The sequence below is a fragment of the Cervus elaphus genome, chromosome 20 (assembly GCF_910594005.1).
Source record: "Cervus elaphus chromosome 20, mCerEla1.1, whole genome shotgun sequence".
NCBI lineage: Eukaryota > Metazoa > Chordata > Mammalia > Artiodactyla > Cervidae > Cervus > Cervus elaphus.
In genome coordinates, this window is record NC_057834.1 from 104,326,383 (window position 1) to 104,351,456 (window position 25,074).

Consider the following 25,074-nt stretch of genomic DNA (forward strand, 5'->3'; position numbering starts at 1 on the left):
CATAGGTAAAACACTCTCCGACATAAATCACAGCAAGATCCTCTATGACCCACCTCCCAGAATATTGGAAATAAAAGCAAAACTAAACAAATGGGACCTAATGAAACTTAAAAGCTTTTGCACAACAAAGGAAACTATAAGTAAGGTGAAAAGACAGCCCTCAGATTGGGAGAAAATAATAGCAAATGAAGAAACAGACAAAGGATTAATCTAAAAAATATACAAGCAACTCCTGAAGCTCAATTCCAGAAAAATAAACGACCCAATCAAAAAATGGGCCAAAGAACTAAACAGACATTTCTCCAAAGAAGACCTACAGATGGCTAGCAAACAGATGAAAAGATGCTCAACATCACTCATTATTAGAGAAATGCAAATCTAAACCACAATGAGGTACCATTACACACCAGTCAGGATGGCTGCTATCCAAAAGTCTACAAGCAATAAATGCTGGAGAGGGTGTGGAGAAAAGGGAACCCTCTTACACTGTTGGTGGGAATGCAAACTAGTACAGCCACTATGGAAAACAGTGTGGAGATTTCTTAAAAAACTGGAAATAGAACTGCCATATGACCCAGCAATCCCACTTCTGGGCATACACACTGAGGAAACCAGATCTGAAAGAGACACGTGCACCCCAATGTTCATCGCAGCACTGTTTATAATAGCCAGGACATGGAAGCAACCTAGATGCCCATCAGCAGATGAATGGATAAGGAAGCTGTGGTACATATACACCATGGGATATTACTCAGCCGTTAAAAAGAATTCATTTGAATCAGTTCTAATGAGATGGATGAAACTGGAGCCCATTATACAGAGTGAAGTAAACCAGAAAGATAAAGAACATTACAGCATACTAATACATATATATGGAATCTAGAAAGATGGTAACGATAAACCTATATGCAAAACAGAAAAAGAGACACAGATGTACAGAACAGACGTTTGGACTCTGTGGGAGAAGGTGAGGGTGGGATGTTTCGAAAGAACAGCATGTATATTATCTATAGTGAAACAGATCACCAGCCCAGGTGGGATGCATGAGACAAGTGCTCGGGCCTGGTGCACTGGGACGACCCAGAGGAATCGGGTGGAGAGGGAGGTGGGAGGGGGGATCGGGATGGGGAATACATGTAACTCCATGGCTGATTCATGTCATTGTATGACAAAACCCACTGAAATGTTGTGAAGCAATTAGCCTCCAACTAATAAAAATAAATGAAAAAAAAAAATCCAAAAAAAAAAAAAAAGAAAGCACCAATTTTTTGGTGCTCAGCCTTCTTTATGGTCCAAACCTCACATCCTTACAGGACTACTGGAAAAACCATAGCTTTGACTATATGGACCTTTGTCAACAAAGTGATGTCTCTGCTTCTTAATACACTGTCTAGTTTTGTCATAGCTATTCTCCTTTTTCATAGCTCCTTCTTCCAAGGAGCAAGTGTCTTTTAATTTCATGGCTGTAGTCAGCATCTGTAGTGATTTTGGAACCCAAGGAAATAGAGTCTATCACTGTTTCCATTGTTTCCCCATCTATTTGATATGAAGAGATGGGACCAGAATCCATGATACTTATTTTTTGAATGTTGAGTTTTAAGCTAGTTTTTTCACTTTCCCCTTCAACCTCATCAAGAGGCTCTTTCATTCCTCTTCACTTTCCCCCATTAGGGTCGAGTCATCTGCGTATCTGAGGTTGTTGTTATGTCTCCCAGCAGTCTTCATTCCAGCCTGAGCATTCTCTAGCCTGGCATTTTGCGTGATGTACTCTGCATAGAAGTTAAATAAGCAGGGTGACAATATACAGCCTTGACATGCTCCTTTCCTAATTTTGAACCCACCTGTTGTTCCATGTCCAATTCTAACTATTGCTTCTTGACCTGCATACAGGTTTCTCAGAAGGCAGGTAAAGTATTCCAATGTCTTTAAGATTTAGCATGTTTGTCGTTATCCACACAATCAAAGACTTTAGCTTAGTCAATGAAGCAGAAGTAGATGCTTTTTCTGGAATTCTCTTGCTTTTTTCTATGATCCAACGGATGTTGACAACTTGATCTCTGGTTTCTCAGCCTCTTCTAAATTCAGCTTGTACATCTGGAAGTTCTCAGATGCTGTACCGTTGAAGCCTAGCTTGAAGGATGTTGAGCATTACCTTTCTAGCATGTGAAATGAGTGCAATCGCACAATAGTTTGAACATTGTTTTATATTGCCCTTCTTTGAGATTGGAATGAAAGCTAACCTTTTCCAGTCCCATGGCCATTGCTGAGTTTTCCAAATTTGCTGGTGTATTGAGTGGTTAGACTTCCCCTTTTGTCCCAGAGTCCACCACAGCCAATGTGGGTATTTGCTGGTAACCAAGTCACAAAAGACGGCACGAGTGACATTTTCTACACCCCTCCAGGAGCAGGAGATTAGAAGTGATTATCCAGAAGCTTCCAAAGTGATTATCCGGTTGTAGACATCAGTCAAAATGAGCAGGCCTAGAAGGGGTGAATGCTGATGCGTGTTGGAAAGGTCAACACTGGTGAGCTCTCAGCCTCTGGTTAGGAGAGACACAGAGGCGTCTGGCCCCAGACAAGAAGCACTAATCTAATTTCTAAGCAGGAAGAACATAGCTCCCTGTGACAGAGCACCAGGCCTAATTTGCCTAGATATGTATGGGGAGTGGGAGGTGGGAGAGAGAGATAACTAACATTTATTGAGGACCTTCCCAAATGACTCACTGGTTTAAAAAAAAAAAAAAATCTGCCAGCTAGAGTGAGAGACACAGGAAACATGGGTTCAATTTCTGGGTTGGGAAGATCCCCTGGAGGAGGAAATGGCAACTCACTCCAGAATTCTTACTTGGAAAATCCCATGGACAGAGGAACCTGGTGGGCTACAGTCCATGGAGTTACAAAAGAACTGGATACAACTTGGTGATTAAACAGCAACAACAAGGCATTTTTTACACATCACTTCATGGAAAAGCTCGGCAAATCCAAAATCTTTGTAAGTTGAATATTTTCAGCACGCTAAGAGAGATCTGTTTAAAAGAAATTTGTAGCAAATTGTAAAATGAAGGATACCTCCTCTGTTTTGTTTTCTCCTCTAGTTGACTTCTCTTTGACTGAAAACATCAGTTAATATTTTCCACTGAATACACGCTACCCAGATAGGTAAGGTGAAATTTGACCTCCTAGTCCAAACAACAGCAAGCACTATTCTCTAGTATTTTGTTTGTTAATTATGAATAAAATGAAAATATCTGAGGGGTGAAGATTCCATTCTCTCCAGAATTTACTTCCTATCAGTGCTTCCATTCTGCTCTCTAACGCTCACGAATTTACTACCAGCAGTGAGGGCGCCATCCAGAAAGAGGAGTCTTCACCAACATCCCCCCCTCTTCCACTGGTGTTCAGCTTCACCTTGGTGCCTCCTTGTAGCTCAGCACAGCTCTGCCCCTCAGCTTCTATAACTGCTCTCCATGGTCTCCTCCTCCAGATCCCCGTCTCGGGCTCTTCTCTTTAAATCCCTTTATATACAGTTTCATTTTCAACTCTTCCTCTCTTCCCTCCACCCCCTTAGAACACTCAGGACTTCTGTGATTACTTCCATGCAAACCACTTTCTGCTTCTCTGCCCTTACAACACCTCCCTCCCAACCTCTTGCTCCAATCATCCCACCTGACTTGAATTATGATCATGCAGGCATCCCCAACATTCTGCCCTGTCCACTAGGCCTGGCACTCTCATCCTGGCATTTGCCAGAACCCCTTCTAAGTCATGGAATTCTATCCTTAAGAAGTCCATTAAGGACTTCTCTCAGCCTACAGAACTGCTCTCAGCTTTAGACTTGGATTCAAGATCCAGTGCAGTAGGGATTCTGAAAGTCTACCACCATCTTATGGTCATACCCTCCAGCTAAACAATACCCCTAATCTTCCCCCACATCTGAGACCATCTTACAATTTTATCTCAGTGATTACAATTTTGTCATGCCCAATTTCTGCATATTCAGATCTCACCCAGGGTTCTTATCTAGTCTTTTGGGTTTAAGGTACCAAAATATCTTGCAAAGTACATGTTATTGCTGTTGTTTAGTCGCTAAGTCATGTCGAACACTTTTTGAAGCCCCATGGATTATAGCCTGCTAGGCTCCTCTGTCTATGGGATTTTCCAGGCAAGAATAATGGAGTGGGCTGCCATTTCCTTCTCCAGGGGATCTTTCCAAACCAGGGATCTAACCTGAGTCTCCTGCATTGCAGGCGAGTTTTTTTTGTTTGTTTGTTTTTTGTTTGTTTGTTTGTTTTTTACTGCTGAGGCCTCAGGGAAGCCTGGAAAATGTATGTAATAAATTTCAAAAGGCCATCTCTAGTGGATGTAGTATCTTGGAAAATGAATAGACAACAGTTAGAACTCTGTATGGAACAACTGATTGGTTCAGGATTGAGAAAGGAGTACAACAGCGCTTTTATGCTGTCATCTTGTTTATTTAACCTATATGCTGAGCACATCATAAGAAATGCCAGGCTGGATGAGTTACAAGCTGGAATCAGGATAGGTGGGAGAAATATCAACAACCTCAGATATTTGGATGATACCACACTAATGGCAGAATGTGAAGAGGAACTAAAGAGCCTCTTGATGAGTGTGGAGGAGGAGAGTGAAAGAGCCAGCTTAAAACTAAGTATTAAAAAAACTAAGATCATGGCATCTGGCCCCATTACTTTATGGCAAATAGAAGGAGGAAAACTGGAGTAGTAGTAGTGACAGATTTCCTCTTCTTGGGCTCTAAAATCATTGTGTACGGTGACTGCAGCCATGAAATCAGAAGACCATTGCTTCTCGGCAGGAAAACTACAAAAAATCCAGGCAGTGTGTTGAAAAGCAGAGACATTACTCCACTGACAAAGGTCCATATAGTCAAGGCTATAGTCTTCCAGGTGGTCACATTCAGTTGTGAGAGCTGGACCGTAAAGAAGGCAGAGCACCAAAGAATTGATGCCTTCCAACTGTGGTGCTAGAGAAGAATCTTGAGAGTCGCTTGGACAGCAAGGAGACCAAACCAGCTAATCTTAAGGGAAATCAACCCTCAATACTCATTGGAAGGACTGATACTGAAGCTGAAGCTCCAGTATTTTGGTCACCTGATGCAAACATTGGAAAACTCCCTAATGCTGGGAAAAGTTGAGAGCAGGAATAGAAGAGAGAGATAGAGGAGGAAATGGTTGGATGGCATCACCGATTCAATGGACATGAGTTTGAGTAAACTCAAGGAGATAGTAAAGGACAGGGAAGCCTGATGTGCTTCAGTCCATGGGGTCACAAAGAGCCAGACGTGACTGTGTGACTGAACAACAATTTCATAGGGTAATGAGTGAGAGGATAATCTCACATTTTGGGAGGAGGAGTGGGGATTTTCAAGGATTTGGCCACCGCCCATAGTTTGGCTTTGATGATTGACCTCCAAACTGTCATACTGTGTGGGTGTGTCATTTAACTTGCTGATATGTTATGATGAGCATCTATACTGAGGCTCAAGGTCTAGTGGAAGTTGATACAGCCATCTTGGACTTATTTTGTTGTTGCTGTTGTTCAGTCATTTAGTTGCTCAGTTGTGTCTGACTCTTTGCAACCCTATGGACTGCAGATGCCAGGCTTCCCTGTCCTTGTCTCTCTCCCAGAGATTGCTCAAACTCATGTTCATTGAGTCGATGATGCCATCCAATCATCTCATTCTCTGTCATCCCCTTCTCCTCCTGCCCTCAGTCTTTCCTAGCATCAGGGACTTTTCCAATGAGTTGGTTCTTCAAATCAGGTGACCAAAGTATTGGAGCTTCAGTTTCAGCGTCAGTCCTTCCAATGAATATTCAGGGCTGATTTCCTTTAGGATTGACTGGTTTGACCTTGCTGTCCAAAGGACTCTCAAGAGTCATCTCCATCATCACAGTTTGAAAACATCAACCCTCTGGCATTCTACCTTCCTTATGGTCCAACTCTCACATCCAAACATGACTACTGGAAAAATCATAACTTAGACTAGAAGATCCTTGTCAGCAAAGTGGTGCCTCTGCTTTTTAATATGCTGTCTGGATTTATCATAGCTTTCCTGCCAAGAAGCAAATGTCTTTTAATTTCACAGCTGCAGTCACTATCTGCAGTGATTTTTGAGCCCAAGAAAATAAAGGACTTATTTGGTTCTAAACAGTTTGTATCTTGTCCTCAGGCTTTGTCATTCGTTTAAAGTTTGTGCCCTGCCCTCTATATGCCTGTTTCAAAGTGACTTAAAGCTAACTACATTAAGAATAAGTGCTCACTCCTGTCCAACTCTTTGTGACCCTATGGACTGTAGCCTGCCAGGCTCCTCTGTCCTTGGGATTTTTCAGGCAAAAATAGTGGAGTGGGTTGCCATTTCCTCCTCCAGGGGGTCTTCCTAACCCTTGAACCCACATCTCCTATGTCTCCTGCATTGGCAGGCAGATTCTTTACCACTGAATCACCTGGGAAGCAAATATTGGTCAAAGAAATGAAACAAAATTAAAAAATAAGCACTGGAAACTCCAAGAATATGTGATAAAGGGTATTTAACCTAAGTGAATCAAAGGTTATCTTGAATACAAGAAGTTAAAAACATGAAGAATCTGCCTGCAATGCAGGAGACCTGGGTTCAATCCCTGCATTGGAAAGATCCCCTGGAGAAGGAAATGGCAATCCACTCCAATATTCTTGCCTGGAAAATCCCATGGACAGAGGAGCCTGGTGGGCTACAGTCCATGGGGTCACAAGAGTCAGACACCTTAGCGACTAAACCACCACCAACAGAGGAGAAAAAAGATTTAATGGGTAGAAAGGTGAGCCCACAGCCCCAATTCTTTAGTCCTGCAAGTGAAATGGGAATCCAAGTTCCTATTCATGGAGCAGAATGTAATCCATGAACATGCAAACACTCACAGTAGCAAGCAAATAGGATATATTAGAGAGGAGGAAAGTACAAAGCTGTCAGCAAAGACACATAGAAGGGATAAAGAGTACTCCCAAAGGCAGGGATTACAGCAGTTTTATATCTTTACCATTATTAATCTGTACATTTTTGCTTGGCTCCTGTTCTTAAATCACTATTTCTAAATGAGTCAGTTTAAAGATCAAGATACTTAGCTTAATATCTTTATGGCTTCTCTTGATCCTCAGATTAAGTCACCACCCTTTTTCATGCCCCCTGGCCATTTTACACTGGACCAGATATATGGGCTTAAGATTAATGATCACCAGTTATTGTTTTTTTTTTTTTCCTTCAGGAATATGGAAGAGAAGCTGATTACTGCCCTTCCCTAGATCTGAGTGCTGATAATTTATCAGACCAAAGATACATTCCAGGAATTCAAGATAAAGGATATAGTTTTTAGGATAATGGAGCAAGATGTTTACTGAAAAAAAGATGGAGATCTCAGAGTTCCACACTGACTGCCTAGCAATTTTTACCTCATAAGAAGAAATGAGATAAAGAGCACTTAAATAAATAAGATTAAAAGCATAGGCTACAAGCAGATAAATGAGTGCAGTGTTGTGATCTCATCAGCAAGCTAAATGACACACCCATAGGCACCACAATAGTTCCAAGGCCAACCATCAAAGACCAAAAAGTGGGCAGTGACCCAATTCTTGGAAATTTCCATCCCTTCTCCAAAACAGTTGGAATAAACCTCTCACTCATTAGTCTATGATATTACCCAGCCCATGAAAACTAATCACTCACATATCTTGGGACCTCTCACCTTCTGAGATGGCTCACACTGTCTGTGGAGTGTATTTCTCCCATGGCCACTCTCAAAATCTGTGACAAACCAACCTTCTGTTTATGGAACATGTATCTCTCTAAATAAACCTGCTTTCACTTTACTATGGTTTGCTCTTGAACTTTTTGTGTGTGAAGCCAAGGATCCACACCTGGCAGCCTATTTCAGAGACTTGCCTGAGACTAGGATGTGGCCATCTTCTCCCATTGTATCCTTCTTAGTGAAACAAACTAAAAACAGGAGCTGCATCTGAAGTTATCAAGGTTACTATGAGGAATCAAAGGAGGACCTAAGAGGAACTAAAGAACTTCTTGATAAAAGAGAAAGATGAGAGTGAAAAAGCTGGGTTAAAACTCAACATTCAAAAAATGAAGATTGTGGCATCTGGTCCCATCATTTCATGGCAAATAGATGGGGGGAAAAATGGAAACAGTGACTTTATTTTCTTGCTCCAAAATCACTGCAGGCGATGATTGCAGCCATGAAATTAAAAAATGCTTCCTCCTTTAAAGAAAAGCCATAACAAACCTAGACAGCATATTAAAAAGCAGAGACATTACTTTGGCAACAAAGGTCTGTCTAGTCAAAGCCATGGTTTGTCCAGTAGTCATGTACAGATGTGAGAGTTGGACCATAAGGAAGGCTGAGCATGGAAGAATTGATGCTTTTGAACTGCGGTGATGGAGAAGACTCTTGAGAGTTCCTTGCACTTCAAGGAAATCAAACTAGGCAATTCTAAAGTAAATTAACCCTGAGTATTCATTGGAGGGGTTGATGCTAAAACTCCAATACTTTGGCCACATGATGCAAAGAGCCGACTCATTGGAAGAGACCCTGATGTTGGGAAAGATCGAAGGCAGGAGGAGAAGGGGACAACAGAGGATGAGATAGTTGGATGGCATCACTGATTCAGTGGACATGAGTTTGAGTAAACTCTGGGAGATAGAGAAGGACAGAGAAGCCTGGCTCACTGCAGTCCATGAGGTCACACAGAGTCAGACATGACTGAGTGACTGAAGAACAATGAGGAAGCAACCAGAAAAATCCACCAGATAGAATCTTCAACAGTGCTTCAGTGTTTTAATGATTGGGGGAATGAGAGGCTGTACTAGTTTAGCAGATGGAGAGAATTGTGTGCCTCTTGTTTTGATCCTAGTTTGAATAAACTAATTGTAGAAGGGCAGGAAATTTTGAATATGGACTGAATATTCAATATTAGAGAATATGAAATTATTAACTGGGACAAAAATGTTGGATTTTTTAAAAGAAAACACCCATATATTTTTAGAGACAGGTACTGAAGTTTTTAAGGGTGAAATGGCATGATATCTGGAATTTACTTTAAAATATTTTAGAAAAAAGAGAAGAAATAGATGAGAAAAATGAGGAATACGTTTGTTCTGAATCTGGCTAATGGATATGAGTGTTTATTCTTTTTTATCCTTGAAAGTGCTCCTAATATTCAACAAACTGAAAAATCATTAAGGAAAACCACTGAACTCTCCCAACAGGAACACATTACTACTGAGTCAAACTTGAGTTTGCTTACCCAAATGAGCAAAGCCAATCTACTGACATAGGGTTGTGGTAAAGTAAAGTACAACATTTATTTGCAGGATGCCAAGCAGGAGAATGGGCAACTAATACTTAGAGGACCTGAACTCCTCAGTGGCTTTCAGGCACAGGTTTTTAAAGACTAAAATTAAGAGTAAGGCTCTCAAGCACGTGATTAGCTCATGGATTCTTCTGATTGGTTGGGTGTTAAGCAATAAAGTGATATCTGGCATCTTGATCATCATTCTTCTGGCTCCAACTTGTTTGGGTCATCTTGGCTGAGGTCAACAGGTTTCATCATGTGGTACTGGTTCTGTAAAACAACTCAAAGATATGTTGCATCAGATTGTTATCTATATGCCTCGAGGAAGAACTAGAAGTCTTGTTGACTCTGTTTCATGGTTAAAATTTTCTGCTTCTTTGCTTTTCCTTTATTTCTACATTTACTCATTTCTGTAATCATCAACTTCTTGAGTCTGCTCTTTAGAACTCTGGGAAGACCTAAAAATCTCAAGTTTTTTCTACAAACAACAAGTAGGGACAAGAGAGGGTTGTACCCAGCAAGGTCCTAAAGGGTCCTGCTCAGTTTCAGGTCCCTCTGCTCTTTGATACTCCTCAATCCAGAGGGGAACAGGGGCGACGACCACTCTGGCTACTTCCTGCTGAACAAGGGCGATGTTGATTCTCCAGGATTAGAGGAGCAAAAGTCTTGGACCTTCTTCTCAAAGAATTCTCAAGTCCCAGGCCTAGAGTCAGCATTTTGCACCATGAAAACATGATCTCTCTCTTTGACCACTTTGTCATACCATCTGAACAAATATTTGAAAATTAATAAACCTATTACAAAGAGGATGATGATCAATGGAACTTTGTAACAGTACTCAAAAGAGTCCCCCTATTCCAGATGGCAACCAGGAAAATAAGTTTTGGTGTGTATCCTCTTTATGTACATCCTATAACTAGGTAGCCTTTTGAATTATTCTGTTTATTCAGATTTCAACTTCTCCAGAGGTATTGATGTATGTGCAGCATGTGGTATGAGCCACTGCACATACTTTTTCTTGTTTTGCCAATAGGAAATCACAGGCTATTCTATTATCTAGAACCACATGAGTTCAAAGATATCTGTTGGGCTGCAATACTTTAAGCTGTGTCCTCAACAATTTGGCAGATTTCCCAATTGTGGCAGCTAGATTATGAATCATATCTCTATTGATGTAAACTCTGGCAATTGGTGTGAGGTTGCCAAAAATACTTTGTCCTATATTGTCCTAGTAGCCTGATGATACCTCTCTTCTAAGACGCATGTTTGAGTTAGAGAGGGAAGTAATGCTCTTAAGGCTGTGCCCAGAAAGGGGCACAGAACGTCCCAGTAGGCATGACCCTTCCATTTGCCAGCTGTCTAAACAGCGATGTGCCCACCCCCGTGAAGGTGAATCACTCCCTGTGCCACAGACAAAGATATATCCTCGAGGGGAGCAAGTTATACCTCCCAGAGTAGTGTCATTGATTCTTTCATTTTTGGGGAGTTCAGAGATTATGTTATCAAGCCAGGGGTGAGAGCCACTGCAAGCCTTCCATAGTCCATTTACGTGATACCCAACTTGTTTGGCTCTCTGACACAAATTAGTGTCATTTTTAGACTTTACACATTTGTCAATTGTACATTTCAGGGGATTTTGTTCATCACATTTTTTCAGAATAAATTTGAGGGACCGAGGGGGACCAGTAGTAACTTTTCCTCCAACGGAAATTATCTCAGACAGGTTGAAACAAGGGACTGGAATATTGTGATGTTCCTTGGTTAGCTGAACTTGCCATGTGACACCTAAAGGAGGATGATTATAGAAGGTAATGGGGTCCGGAACAGTATCAAAATCTGTTATGGGAACCACCAATTCATGGTTGGTTTGACACTTCACACAATCATTTAAATTCCCACCTCTGTCTATGTTCAGAGATAACCTATTTTCCTTCCAGGAAGTGGCAGACACCAGTGGAATGAGACAGTAAAGAAAAGCAAGAGCCATCATTATTGTTGGGGCCAACAGCTTGTATGGGAAAATAGCACTGGTGCTCAACTTTGGTACTAATCCTATTATCACAAGGCTTAAACTAAAATAAAGGAAGGTTTAAGTATCTTCTATTATCAATATCACAACAAATTACAGATTTGCTTGACTATGATATAATCACAGGTAAAATGATTAGATGAAGTGGCAAACAAAAGGATAAAAGCAAGTAATAAACCAGAAAAATGCTCCAGTCAATTATAAATGTTATGATGGATGGCCACTAGTCATTCACTAGTTATCTAAGATACTTTCTCTGTTTTTAAATGAAGCCCTAGTCCAGACTTGCAGCAAGGAGTACTGGCTTCAGTCAGCTTTTTCGTTGTCTTTTCTGCAACTTCTGAGGGCTATGAATCTGTGGCTGGGCCAGAAGCCAGTTTCACCCGTATGCAATGGATCCACGGTTTGATTCCTGTCAATTTAATAGAAGAGTGGGTTAGTAGTAGAACCTAAGTCCTCACCCACCAGGGCTGAATTTGGTTATTGGGTATACATCTTTCCACATTATTAGGAGCACCCAGTCTCCAGGTCTAAAATGCTAGAGGGGGACATCTGTGGGAAACATCACTTTACTAGTAGCAAATTTAGGAATAACATTTAAAACTAACCCCAGCATATGCACATATCTTACAGTGTCTAGTTCTTTTACCTTTTGATCACATGTCTGATCATATAACTGCTCAGAATAGAGCATACAGTATTTCGTAAGGACTCAACTGGAGTCTACTTCTAGGACCCACTCTAATTCTAAGCAATGCAAGCAGTAACACTCTTTCCCAGGTTAAGTTAATTCTTGACAGATTTTAGCTATCTTCCTCTTTAAAGTATGTTTCTAGTTGATCGTAGCCTCCAAAATACATGCAAATTCCATTTATTCCACATTTTTTAGACACCTACTGAATCACATTAGCAATTAAGCTACCTCTATTATTACTCTGAACTAATTGAGCTCGGTAACCCAAATCTAGGAATTATCTCATAGAGCAAGACCTTTACTACTTCTGAAACGTTTTCAATCCAGCAAGAGAATGATTCTAAGCAGACTGTAAAGGTGTTTGCCATCACTAGTAAGTAAAGTTTCCTTTTACTTTAGGCATGATTGTAAAGTCTACTTGCCAATCTTTCTCAAGCACTCCCCTTTAGCTTGGACTCTGTGCAAGACGGGGGAGATCTCATCTTGAAATTATTTTTAGCGCAAAGCATACACTTTTGTAATAATCTTTGAATTGCCTTTGCATATTTGGTCTTTTAATGTAGTCCTGTATCCACTGGATGCCTATAATGGGTGCTCATGTATATTGCTCCAATTACTTTCTCCATTAGATAGTCATGAATTAAAACCACTCGTTGGTCATTTATCATTTGATCCCAAATGGGTAAGGTCATATCACCATTCTCATGATATTTCGATGTTCTCAGGTGAGTGTGTAAGTGTGTTAGCTGCTTGGTTGTGTCCGACTCTTTGTTGACCCCATGGACTGTAGCCCACTAGGCTTCTCTGTCCATGGAATTCTCCAGGCAAGAATGTTGGAGTGGGTAGCCATTCCTTTCTCCAGGGGATCTTCCTGACCCAGGGATCAAACCTGGGTCTTCCTCATTTCAGGCAGATTCTTTACTGTCTGAGCCACCAGCATATGTGGGGCTAAATAAACAGGGCTATAACCAAAGGCACTTTGTCCTGAAGGCTGTTCTAGCAGTTTGGTCAGCTGTGCTGTTCCTTTTCAAAACAAAATAGTCAGATCTCGGATGTCTTGGGCAATGTGCAAACTGCTACCTCCTTTGGCTTGAGCACTGTGTCTAGCAGCTTCAAAACTTCTTTGGTGTGTTTGATTTCTTTTCTTTCAGAAGTGAGCAGTCTATTTTTCCCAATTACCCTATGTATGTTTACAACTGAAAAGGCATATTTCGAGTCAGTATAGACGTTGACTTTTTTACCTTCATTGAGATGTAAAGGTCAAGTAAGGGCAATAATTTTAGCTTTGGGGGCAAAGATACATGATGACACAGCCTCCTCTCCTAGACCTCCTGCAAGGTTACCACTGCATATCTGGTCCTTCAGCTTTGGTGGTATAGAGGTTACTTCCATCTGGGAACATCTCCAGGTTTGGATCTCCAAAGGGAATTAGAATCAGATCCAAGCACCTGCTCAGTGATATGCCAATAATCATTCATGTACCTCTGGGACACCCAAAGGGGTTGGGAGCAGGGTGGCTAGGTTCAAGGAGGACACAGTCTTGGGGTCACATTAGAATTATCAAGTAAAATTACCTGATATCCTCCCAAGTGATCTAAAGTGAGACAATATTCACTCTTTTGTTCCAACAGTGACAACACGCAGTGGGATGTACACACCATGGTTGGCTGTCCTGGAGTGAATTCCTCTGCTTCTTGCAACAAATCCAGAGTAGCAGCTATGACTCTCAAATACATCTGGATTATACTGTCCAAAGCCTTTGTGAAATAGGATACTGGGCGTTTCATCGACTGTGGGTCAATACCTCCAGTCTCACTGTGCTGTACTTAGTTGCTCAGTCATGTCTGAGTCTTTGTGACCCCATGAACTATAGCCCACCAGGCTCCTCTGCCCATTGGGCTTCTCCAGGCAAGAATACTGGAGTGGGTCACCATGCCCTCCTCCAGGGAATCTTCCCAACCCAGGGATCGAAACCAGGTCTCCTGCATTGAAGGTGAATTCTTTACCGTCTAAGCTGCCAGGGAAGCCTAAGAATACTGGAGTGGGTAGCCTAGCCCTTCTCCAGGGGATCTTCTGGAACCAGGATTTGAACCAGGGTCTCCTGCATTGCTGAGCTACCAGGGAAGCCCCTCCAGTCTCACTACCTGTCTTTTATGTTTAAAAAGATCAAATAACTTTTTCAAACCTGGCAAACACAGAACAGAAGCAGTCAGTAGTTTCTTTCTTCATTGTTAGGAAAGTCTCTTGACATTCTCCAGTTCCCACTACGGCATTATTGGCAGTCTTTTTTAGGGCCTCATACAACTGTTTAACTATTAGCTTAAGCTGGGGATCTTGGGGATCCAAGTGCAGCAGAATCCTGCCATTGCAGGAACCGATGCACCTGCCTTTGGTGGTGGCCACCGCACCCTGGCTACTGTCTCCTGGCAGTCCTGGAGCCTATTCCTTTGGCCTTTTCTCAGTTTGGATCCCAGATATTTCGCTGATGTTTGGGAAATTCGGGCCTTTTTCCAAGAGATTTTATAGACTCATTTGGCCAGACGGTTCAAAATAGTCCCAGTGTTTTCACTTGTGTTCTTTGTATTGAGAGCTGTGGAGGATCATTCACATATCTGAGCAGAGCTCCCTCCTGTAGCTGGAGCTCCCTCATATCTTTAGCTAGCACTTTCCTGAACACCGTGAAGGTGTTTTAAGTCCTTGCAATACTGTCTAGCAGTATTGCTGCTTGCTTTGGTTTCTAGATCTTCCCAACAAATACAAATAGCTCTTGGGATTCAGGACTCAAAATAACACAGAAAAAGACCTCTACTAAGCCTAATGAAAGTTTCCAGGTAAGAGGATCAGCAGAATATAGGGATTGGGGACCACAGGGTGAATATCTTTCACTATCTGATTTATGGTTCTTCTGTCCTGAACAAACCAGTAGTCCTCAGTGCCAGGCTTCTTAAAGGCAGGCTGGGAGTATTATATAGTGACTGAGGGAGTCCAATAAGCAAGTATTTCAAAATGCCAATCCAGCCTTGGTCTGGATCCCTATTTTGCTTGCTCCTTTAAGGGATATTGCCTTAAGCTCAGAGCCTAAGGGTCCAGCTTCACCTTAACTGCTACGGCCATCCAGACTCTTCCTGTCCACCTATCAGTCCGTGCTCCCAGGCTTCCCTGCTGCAAGGTGTCTTCAGGGACACTGGTAGTGACTCCTCCATCCCCTGACGGGAGGGCTGCTGCAAGGCACAAGTTTGTTCCAGTGGTACCTTTATATCCAGTATTTCAGGAGTGAAAGTCACTTTAGCATTCAATTTAGTTAAAAAATCTTGCCCCAGCAATGCAACTGGGCACTCTGGCACGTCCAAAAAAAAAAAAAAAGGCTGTGTTTTAGATTAGGAGCCTCAACCTGACAGCCTAGGGATTGCAAAAACAGTTTTTGAAGAGGCTTTCTAGATACTCCTCTTGCCAAGATGTATTTTTTTGGGGTTAACTCTTTGGGTCCAACTCCTTGCGAATCCAGTGTTCAAAGCTGAGCAAGTGGCTCCAGTACCAGTCAGAAAGACAATCTACTTCCCACAAAAGGGTTACCCAGGGCTCCTGGTGGGAGACTATTTCCCCAAGCAGAGTCCCCTCAGAGAATCCTCTGTCACTCTCTCGTCTCCAGCATGAACAATGCTTTCTCCTCCTCTTCCAGTTTCTTTTGTAAGCTGAGGCAGACTTTCTTTCCGTTGCCTTCTTGTCTTACAATAGGGACTGCTGCCGACCCACTTTTACATGTCCCATTGGTGGGCTTTTTTCTGTGGGCCACCCTTCACTCTCTTGGTTCCCTGGGTCTTACTCTCCGCTCAGATTTTTGTCTCCCATTTCTCCACTGAGTGTCACTGCCAAAAGGGACTTTTGCTGCTTCATTTCACGGGTCTCTTTTCCACCTTGTCTTCCCTCCCTACTATGAAACACTGAAAGCAGTTTCTACCAAATAAGATAACAACAAGCCAAAAAGTCCTTATGTCTTCTGCAACTGGGGCACTCTAAGTCACAAAGTCCAATTAACTAATTTGAAATTCTCTGGATTATCTGGATCCACATCTGCACATTGGCATTATACCCTGTACATTCTTTTCCAAAACCTCAGGGATTTTCCTGTGGCTGTTTGCACACTTCTTCCCTTATGAAAGCTCCAGTGTTGGTTCTCCCTTTTGGAGCCCTACCATAATGCACTCCTTGTAACGCTCAATTCCAATTTTATCTCCTAGGTCACTCTCCTCCCAGTCTGGATCTATGATGGGAATTGCTTTTGCTGCTGGTGCTGGGATGGGTTTGCCATGGGCAGCAACATGCATTCTACCTGCCTCTTCTCTAGCCTTTTCTATTGGGTTCACAAAAAGTTTGTTCAGGGTTTTCCATAATATTGTACAGAAAAACACGTATGAATTTTTTAGTCAATGCAATATTTCCATCCTCTTCTCTTCCTCAGCCAATAGAGTGGTTAGCAAACTTTGATATCAGCCCAATTGGGATTGGCAAAGATGAAAGAGAATGAATTTTCCATCCTGGTAGTGTCATCCCAGTAGGTTGGCATATTATTTTTGCAGTTCAACATGTCTGAGGTTGAAAAGGGAGAATGGATCCACATGAATCCTGCTGGATGATCTTGGGCATTTATTCCTCCAATGTGAATCTGCCTCAGTGGGAATCACCCTGAATGAACATTAGTGGTTCCCTGACCAAAATGGAAGCTCTGTCAGGTATGAGAGGGAGACAACCCCTCCTTCCTCAGCTCCTGCCAGAGCAGGTGAGAATGAATTGGCTACTGTGGGATCTATGGCTCCAGCCCCTGCTTCCACATTTTGCCTATCATTCAGAGGCAGTTGTGATGGATATCTAGGAGCATTTATTTGTTGAATTAATTCCCCGTCTCTTGATTCCTGAGAATAGGGCAAACCTTTTAAAATCTCTTTATTGGAGGAAATTTCTTTCTGTATCATAACTCCATGCATGCTACATTTTTCTCTGGATAGGCTCACTTTGAATCAATAGCATAAGGGCTGTACATAAGAAGCATCCTCCCATTTTCCTCCCGTCTCACAAAATAGTTTTGGTTCAAAGACAGTGTTATAATTTAGAGAGCCATTAGGGAGCAGTGTTGTCCAGATCTTAAGATGTCCTGAGGCTAAACAGCGTTACAATAGAATACCATTTTTTTTCTCATTTTCCGAGGTGCTTAACTAAAAATTTCCCAATTCTGCAAAATATACCCTAAGGGGCTACAAGATGGAGCAGAGCTCTGATACCCATCTTTGTTGCTCACAGCTGGTACTATCAAACATCCAGGGAGCGAGCAAGCTCACAAACACAAGGCATCCCTCAGGGTTACAGATTCCTTAGTCCAGTACAGACAGTCCCCCAAATCAATATCCCACCACAGTCAGAGCCAAGTGGCAATGAATACCCTGGTGTCATCACACATGAGCCCTTCTACTAAGCAGAAGTGTCTCAAGTAAATACCTTGTTTCCTGCACCATGAAAGCACCAAGGGCCATTGACCCCCAATTGGTGGCAGATGCTCTGGGTTGTCCCTGAGACAAAGGTATTCAGGAAGCTGCTGGATAGAATCTTAGAGCCCTCTCTTGCCAGGAGCCAATGTGTCACAAAGACACCCAGTTGGGGTAGTGGTCCTTTCATGGTCACCAAAATTGTTACATAATTGAACTTAGGTTCACTTGCAGCAAATTCAGTCTATTGACACCACGTTTTGGTGAAGGAAAAGTACAGTGTTAATTTTCAGGGCACCAAGCAAGGAGTTCAGATCCTTTGAGCATTAGCTACCTATTCTCCTTACTTGGTGCCCTGCAAATAAACGCTGTACTTTCCTTTATCATGACCCACTGTCAGTAGATTGGCTGCTATGCATCAGGTGAGTAAAATCCAGTTCAATTCAGCAACAAGACTGCTCTATATGTCCTACAAATAGTATTAAAGCAAACTACCAAAGAAAACTGGAAATCAGGGCAAAATTGTACATATAAATGCTGACAAAATTAAAGCACGAAGAAGGTAACACTGACCAATAAAGCATAATTCAGGTCAAGAGAATGAAATGAAGCAAAGAAAAATTTTCAGTTATGGTAATACACAAATATAAATATCTTTGTACCCCAAACAACATAGCTAAGTCAAAACCAAGAAAAGACAAAAGGCTGAGATAAAAGTAGAATTTAACAGAAAACTGTGCAGAATAAAATCAAAACACAAGTAAGCATTTTCCTCAAAGAGAAGAAATTACAGTGTACAAAATTAAGCATGGAAAAGGACTCAATGTAAGGATAATGAAAGATAAATTTGCAAATGTATGGTAATAAATAAAAAACAAATGAAATAAATGATATTGTGGCAAAACTTTAAAATAATCAATTAGTGATCCAAAAGGTAAAAACAAACACATAATCCTCATCAGATGAATATAAAGAAAAATCAATGAAATGTTCAAGATTTAAAAAAGGTTCCATGTGCAGAACAGTCCATTTAACAACACAGAATAGACAATTGTCATTAAAGAGTTGTAAACTGCAAAAAAGTTAAAACAGGAAAGTACTTCACAGAAGAGAGAATAACAAATTCTAAACCACCACAAAAATCATTCATGTTTCTTATAATAAAAGTTTGTGTAAATCGATACACTAAATTTTAAAAAAAGGAGAATTGAAAGCAATGAGTACTAAACATGATAAGTTGCCCAAGCCCAGAAGTTAAGGGCATAATGTAAAAAAATGGGATCACTATTACCTATCTGAAGTTGGAATAGTTATGACTTTTTAGGAACTTGGAACACCTAATAAAATCAGAAATAATACATATACCCTCCCCTTGAAAAGTTACACCAGAAGTGAAACCACCAGGACTTAACAATATGTTCAGTCCTGGGTTTTTCATGACAAAGACTCAGAAAACAATGCCCTTTAATAAGAAAAGGATTGAGCCAAAGAAGCTCAATGCCCACTGTGGAATCAGAGTGGCTACTAGACACCACACCAGAGACACAGTGTACTGGTTAGGGATGTCCCAGGTGCATTAGAGGAAAAAACAATCTGCAGGTAACGTGGCTGGTATGAGCCCATTTTTGTAAATAGATATAAAACCATAGAAATTAGAATAGACAGTAAATAGATTAAAATATGCTCAATTTTATTAGTCAGGGGAATGCTGAAAAAACTGGTTCCTTGGTCGGAGAAAACTGATGATGGCCAGTGCTGGGCCAAATATCCCTCCTCTCCACCTTCAAAGGAGCTGCAGGAACTGTTAGACTTTTCAGGTAATTAAATGTGTAAAGTATACAGTAATGCCAAACTCTGGGTGGTCACAAAGAACGGGGTTGGAATATGATCTGTTCTGTCTCTAGCTAAAAGGAAGTCCATGAAACTGCCAGCAAACTCGGGGGCTGGGGGTGGGGGGAGAGCACACGAAGAACAGGCTGCCCATTCTGAAAAGTTAATTCAGCATAGAGGAAATGCAAGTAGATAACAAATATGAAATGAGGGCAGTCACAAGCCAAGAAAAGGCAAATCAAAGCTGTTTTCCATCCCTGATTAAGGGGAAATTGGTTTATGGTGGTGCAGTCTCGCAGAAAGGCCAGGTGAGTCTGGAATTGAAGACTGCAAAACAGAGCCAAATTCAATCTACAATTCGATCTGTTTATTGTACACAATCACGCAGGCACCGTAAGTTAGTCATGTAAGTGGGAAAGAGTGGCGGCCCTCCCACTCCATCCCAGGAAATGAGTCTCAGGACTAGTGTGAGCAGGAAGTCACAGAACCTCCACCTGCATGGGCTCAGTCCCCAAACAAGAGCCTTCTAGCTGCTCAGTTCAGTGGTCTCATTTTAAGGAGTAATAGGGAGTACCAGTTACGCCCCAAGGGGTCTTGTCTCATCAGTTGCTCCTGTTCCAGTGAAGTCAAACCTTGGCCCTTAGCAAACAAATTCCTTACCCATATTAACATTACGTCACATTTAAATATTCACATTCTAACATCAGATGTTTAAAAGCAGTCTTCGTGGAGGCTCACATTGGCCACTGTGACTCCATTTTGAACTACTTAACATAGCGTATTGTCACATAAGATGAGTAGGAATCAAATGATTAAATGTCACATTGAAACAGTTATGCATCCCCCCACCCCGCCCTGTATCTTTGGGGTGTATATTGCTAAATGTTTCTAGTCTTTCTTGTTTCCTTTCTCCACAGTTCACCCTTCTGTTGTATATTGTTAGAGCAAGTTCCTTAGAACATAAATCAGCACTCATTACTGCACGGATTAGAAGCTTCTTGAGTCTTTCTGTGCTAAACCCCTTTTGATGGCACTCCAAGCCTGACCTGAACCTTGCCACGTTTGCCCCAGACTCGGTGTTTAAACCTCACTGTCCACATTGATTTAGGGGTTCTGAACCCAGAGTGGATAGAATTTTAAGGTGTCTAGGATCTCCGGTCAAGGCTATGGTTTTTCCAGTGGTCGTGTATGGATGTGAGACTTGGACTGTGAAGAAAGAAAGCTGAGCACCGAAAAATTGATTCTTTTGAACTGTGGTGTTGGAGAAGACTCTTGAGAGTCCCTTGGACTGCAAGGAGATCCAACCAGTCCATCCTAAAGGAGATCAATCCTGGGTGTTCATTGGAAGGACTGATGCTGAAGCTGAAACTCCAATACTTTGGCCACCTCATGCGAAGAGTTGACTCATTGGAAAAGACCCTGATGCTGGGAGGGATTGGGGGCAAGAGGAGAAGGGGACGACAGAGGATGAGATGGCTGGATGGCATCACCGACTCGATGGGCATGAGTTTGAGTAAACTCCGGGAGTTGGTGATGGACAGGGAGGCCTGGCGTGCTGCGATTCATGGGGTCGCAAAGAGTCAGACACGACTGAGCGACTGAACTGAACTGAACTGAACTGAGGATCTCTGGCAGGAAAGACTGGAATTTTCTTTCAAATATGAGTGGATTTTTAGCATGATACAGTTATTAAAATAATAATTTGAGATACAGAATATGTGAGCTTCTTAACCTATTATTTAACAAGATTGGCAGATCTAAACTATTTTTGAATTTTGGCAAAGTATAAGACTGTGTTTCATAATACCCGCAAAACTGTAACATGAAATGAAAAAAGCTATGATTTCTAGTGGTGACAAAGGCATGGTTCTTTTAATAATACCAGACCACCAAAGCTCCAGGTTAAGGATCCCCACCCTACACTCTTTCTTCATCAGTCCAAAAGGTCAGTTTCCCTGATTCACTAAAATATGTGTGCTCCCACGCCCCTCCACTTCTCCATTTACCAAAACACTCAACTATCAAGTCTAAGCTGCTACTAAAGAAAAACCACAAGCCCAAAATGGCATCACTCATGCTAAAGCCCAGACACCAATCCTAGATGCCACACTTGACTTACTTGCAGCTTCCACCTTTCCCAGAAATGTAATCTTGGCCAACCGGATTGGAATTTTCTGATTGGCACCAAGGAGATAATCTGTCCTGTGGGCCTTCTCCATAGCCTGCACCCAAAGGAAGAAGCTGTCTACATGATGAAACTGCCATTCTTTTCCCTCAAAAGATGTCCTGGCCTAAAACTAATCTTTTCTTTCCCTAATGGCTCTCTGCCCCACCCTTCTTCTTATCAAAACCCTTCCATTTGTGGAATGTCTGGGAGCACCCTTCTAGTTGCTAGAGGGGATGCTCCCCGATTTGACCTTCAAATTGGCTGAATTATGTTTTTTACCACTGCTCACCCACAGAGGTCCTTGTCCTGGAAGGAGGATGAGTTCTCTGCAGAGCAGAACTTGGTCTCCTGTGCAGCTGTGTCTCAGGGCCTAGAATACAAGCAAAGCACATGACATATTAATAGAATTCAAAGTTTAAGGTTTAGTATGTAGTAAAGCAACCCATTTTGTACTCGAGGAAGAAAAGAAGTTACTTTTCTAGTTATGTGTTTGCTTAAATTTATATGATCATTAACAGTAAACGTTATTCTTATTGTTAGAAAAAGAATTTAATCAATCTTCTAACAAAGAAGGAAATGTAGAAAAAGTGACTACTTTCAAATCTATCCACAGTCAGAAATACTCTGAAGAAATAGATTGAGGATAAAATTCAGCCCTCACGTTGAGGGAATAGAGGAGACAGAATCAAAAGTCTGGGTTCCCTAAGCTCCAAAGCTCTCACTTATACCATTGCCTCCAAAGATACTGTCAATTTCACCTCCCAACCATGTTTTTAAAGCAAATACTTTAGTCCTCCATCATTTCCTCCTGATCTTCATTTTCTCCTCTTGTGACACTACTATTTTAATATCCCCAATTTCAGAGTAATGGAGGCCTAGGAAGGTGCCTTTCTCATGAGCCAGTGAGAGACAGAGCAGGTCGTAAAGCTAGGGGGCCAGTTCATCACCCACCCCCTGCCCCACACTTCTACCAGCCTTACCTGGAGAGGAGCTCCAGCCCTAGGACATAGCCCTGAGCAGAGTGAGGGAGCAGGCTGGAGGGCTGACCCAGTCTTTTGTTGGCTCCTCCCTCCCCTTGCAGAGTTTGCAAATTTCTAGGACCAATCCCTTTTCAATCCCACCCCTTTGCTGCCTCTCAGGATATCTCATGCAGCCCAGAAGTCACTGCTGATTTCCAATCCATAACCACAGAGTTCCATCTCCAGCTCTGATTCTCAGGCACCTCTGTGCTCCACCCCTACACCACTGCCAGGATTCCAGCATCTCAAGGAGATAAACGCCACCACTCATTGCTAAGTTATTCACCCATGACCCCAGGAGCCAACCTTGACTTCCCTCTTTTCTTCAATCTCCAAGTTTAATCATTCCCACCCCCGTGGAATGTCTGCTGCTTTTTCTCTCCATGGCTCTGTAATCACACTGGACTCTATGTAGCCTTCCTGCATCAGAGCCTTCCCCATCCTCTGCTTCAGTTCCTCTCTGAAGCACCTAGACAACAGTATTTGCTGCACATTTCCTGAGCTGTTTCACAGATGCTAAAACCTCTGCCAAACAGAAGAGATTAACTACTTGATGGCCATGAGCACATAGCCCCCTACTGGAGCCTGAGGATCGATAAAGTGACACTGTCCTGTTATCTCACCATCAGTCAACCAGAAACTTGTGCCCAAGTTGATCACATACCCTGGGACTCCACTCCCTCACCTGGGCTTTGAAAATGCTTTCCAAAAAAAAAAACTTTCTAGAAACCCATCAGGGAGTTCAAGTATTTTGAGCACTAGCTACTTTGGACTCCTTGCTTGGTGCCCTACGCTTTTCTTTATCATAACCCAGTGTCAATAAACTGGCTTTACTGCATGCAGGCAAGCAGACCCAAGTTTGGTTCAGTGAAAGTTCCCAATGTTTGTCACAGGGCCCTGCAGTAAGTATGGGCACACATCATGGCTTGGAGATAAATAAAACATGGCCAATATTCAGTTCACAAATCACTCGGTTTATCGCAAGCAATTAGCATGCAAGACATGTTAGTCGAAGTTGGGAATATAGAAAAGAGGGTAGGGAACCTCTCCAAGGAGAAGTCTGGGCAGGAGGCATGTCAGCATGAGCAGTGGTCTGCTGTCTGCAGTGGGTCTCCAGACAAGTGTGAGTGGGAAGTGGCCCTCTGCTCCGCCGGAGCCTCTGGCAGTGTTCCTCTGCAGCAGCTCTCAGCAGGTGGAGGCAGGTCCTCAGTGAAGTGTCTCATTTTAAGGAATAACATTTACCCCTGGGGAGGGGACCTTGGCTCATCAGTTGCTTCTCCTGTTCCAGTGACTTGCGTCACTCATCTGACTTCTCTTAGCCTATCCCTCTGAGACAGCTGCAGTCCTCCAGCCAACTTTTCAAGACAAAAAATATGGAAGTTCACCCTGGCCACTGAGGCTTACAATCTTTAACACAGCTTACAGTCCTACAAGTTTCAAGCAAGAAGAGTAGGAATCACAAGACAAAGGAAATCACATTATAACATCATTTATAACTCATGTTTGAGAACATTTATAACATTAATGGTACTTAATCTCAAAAGTTCAGTTTATACTGTTTTACATCTCAAAAAGAGACAGTTGATTAATTATGGCCAACATTATAATACCAAAAACTTATAAATGCTTAATGCTCACATACCTGCATTCAGTTTTTGTTGCAAAGTCCCTTGGCTGTAAGAAAGAATATTTGGGGGAAAAAAAAGAAAAGAATTATTGATACATCAGTTCCATTGATAAGAATTAGCTCTTGATGCTGAGGTGGTTTCTTCTTGGTATTTCTTCTGTGATTGTATGAATGGAGTTGTGTGGTGAGGTCCTCATGATGTCAATTTAAAATAAAGAAATAAATAAAAGCACACAGCCAATTATTATAAAGAGATAGATAGATACTGCAACTACCCAGTATTTTTGAGGCCGGTAGGTTAAGCCTATGAATTTTAGCCAGCATTCAGGAATAAAAGCCTACACAAGAAACAATATGAAGCCAAACTGGAAAGTTAAAAAGAGAACAGCGTATTTATGAATTGCTCTTTTCAGCAACAGCCATGGTGAATTTTCTACCATTTTCTCCGTGGCTTTGCACATTCTCAGTTTTGAGTCTGTGCAAGAGCATGAGGGAGGAAAAGTTGAGGAAAAGATCATAGCACCACAGCCCCTCAGCCCACACACTGTTGCTCCTGAATAGCTTTAAAAGCCTTGGTTTCCAGGATTTCAGCTTCCACATGTATCTAAAGCTGATATGCCTGAGAAGACTGAGATATGACCTTCCCCTATCTCTTTCTCAGTCTTTCTCTTCCCTCTTTATGAAATGATCATTAGATTCACTATGGGGACATTTCCCCCTGGTATAAAAATCTGGTTGAGACTGCCTGTTTCTGAATAGAAATTCCTAACATGCCCAGCTTGGAGGCTTCCATAAGAAATATTGAAAGAAGAGGTACTTCATCTCATCCAGGCAACATGCATCTCCATCCCATCCGTCC

The 25,074-nt window shown here is 42.0% G+C and overlaps 1 long non-coding RNA gene and 1 pseudogene across 1 annotated transcript; both read right to left on the reverse strand.

Annotated features, from left to right (window-relative positions):
- The window catches only part of LOC122677767, a 48,009-nt pseudogene extending 23,354 nt beyond the window's left edge, over positions 1–24,655 (reverse strand).
- Positions 9,364–22,697, reverse strand: LOC122677768. Its single transcript, XR_006335913.1, has 3 exons — positions 22,550–22,697; positions 21,859–21,939; positions 9,364–11,813 (listed from the first exon to the last, which is right to left on the reverse strand). It is a non-coding gene; the product is annotated as an uncharacterized LOC122677768 (long non-coding RNA).
- Positions 24,656–25,074: the final 419 nt, after the last annotated feature.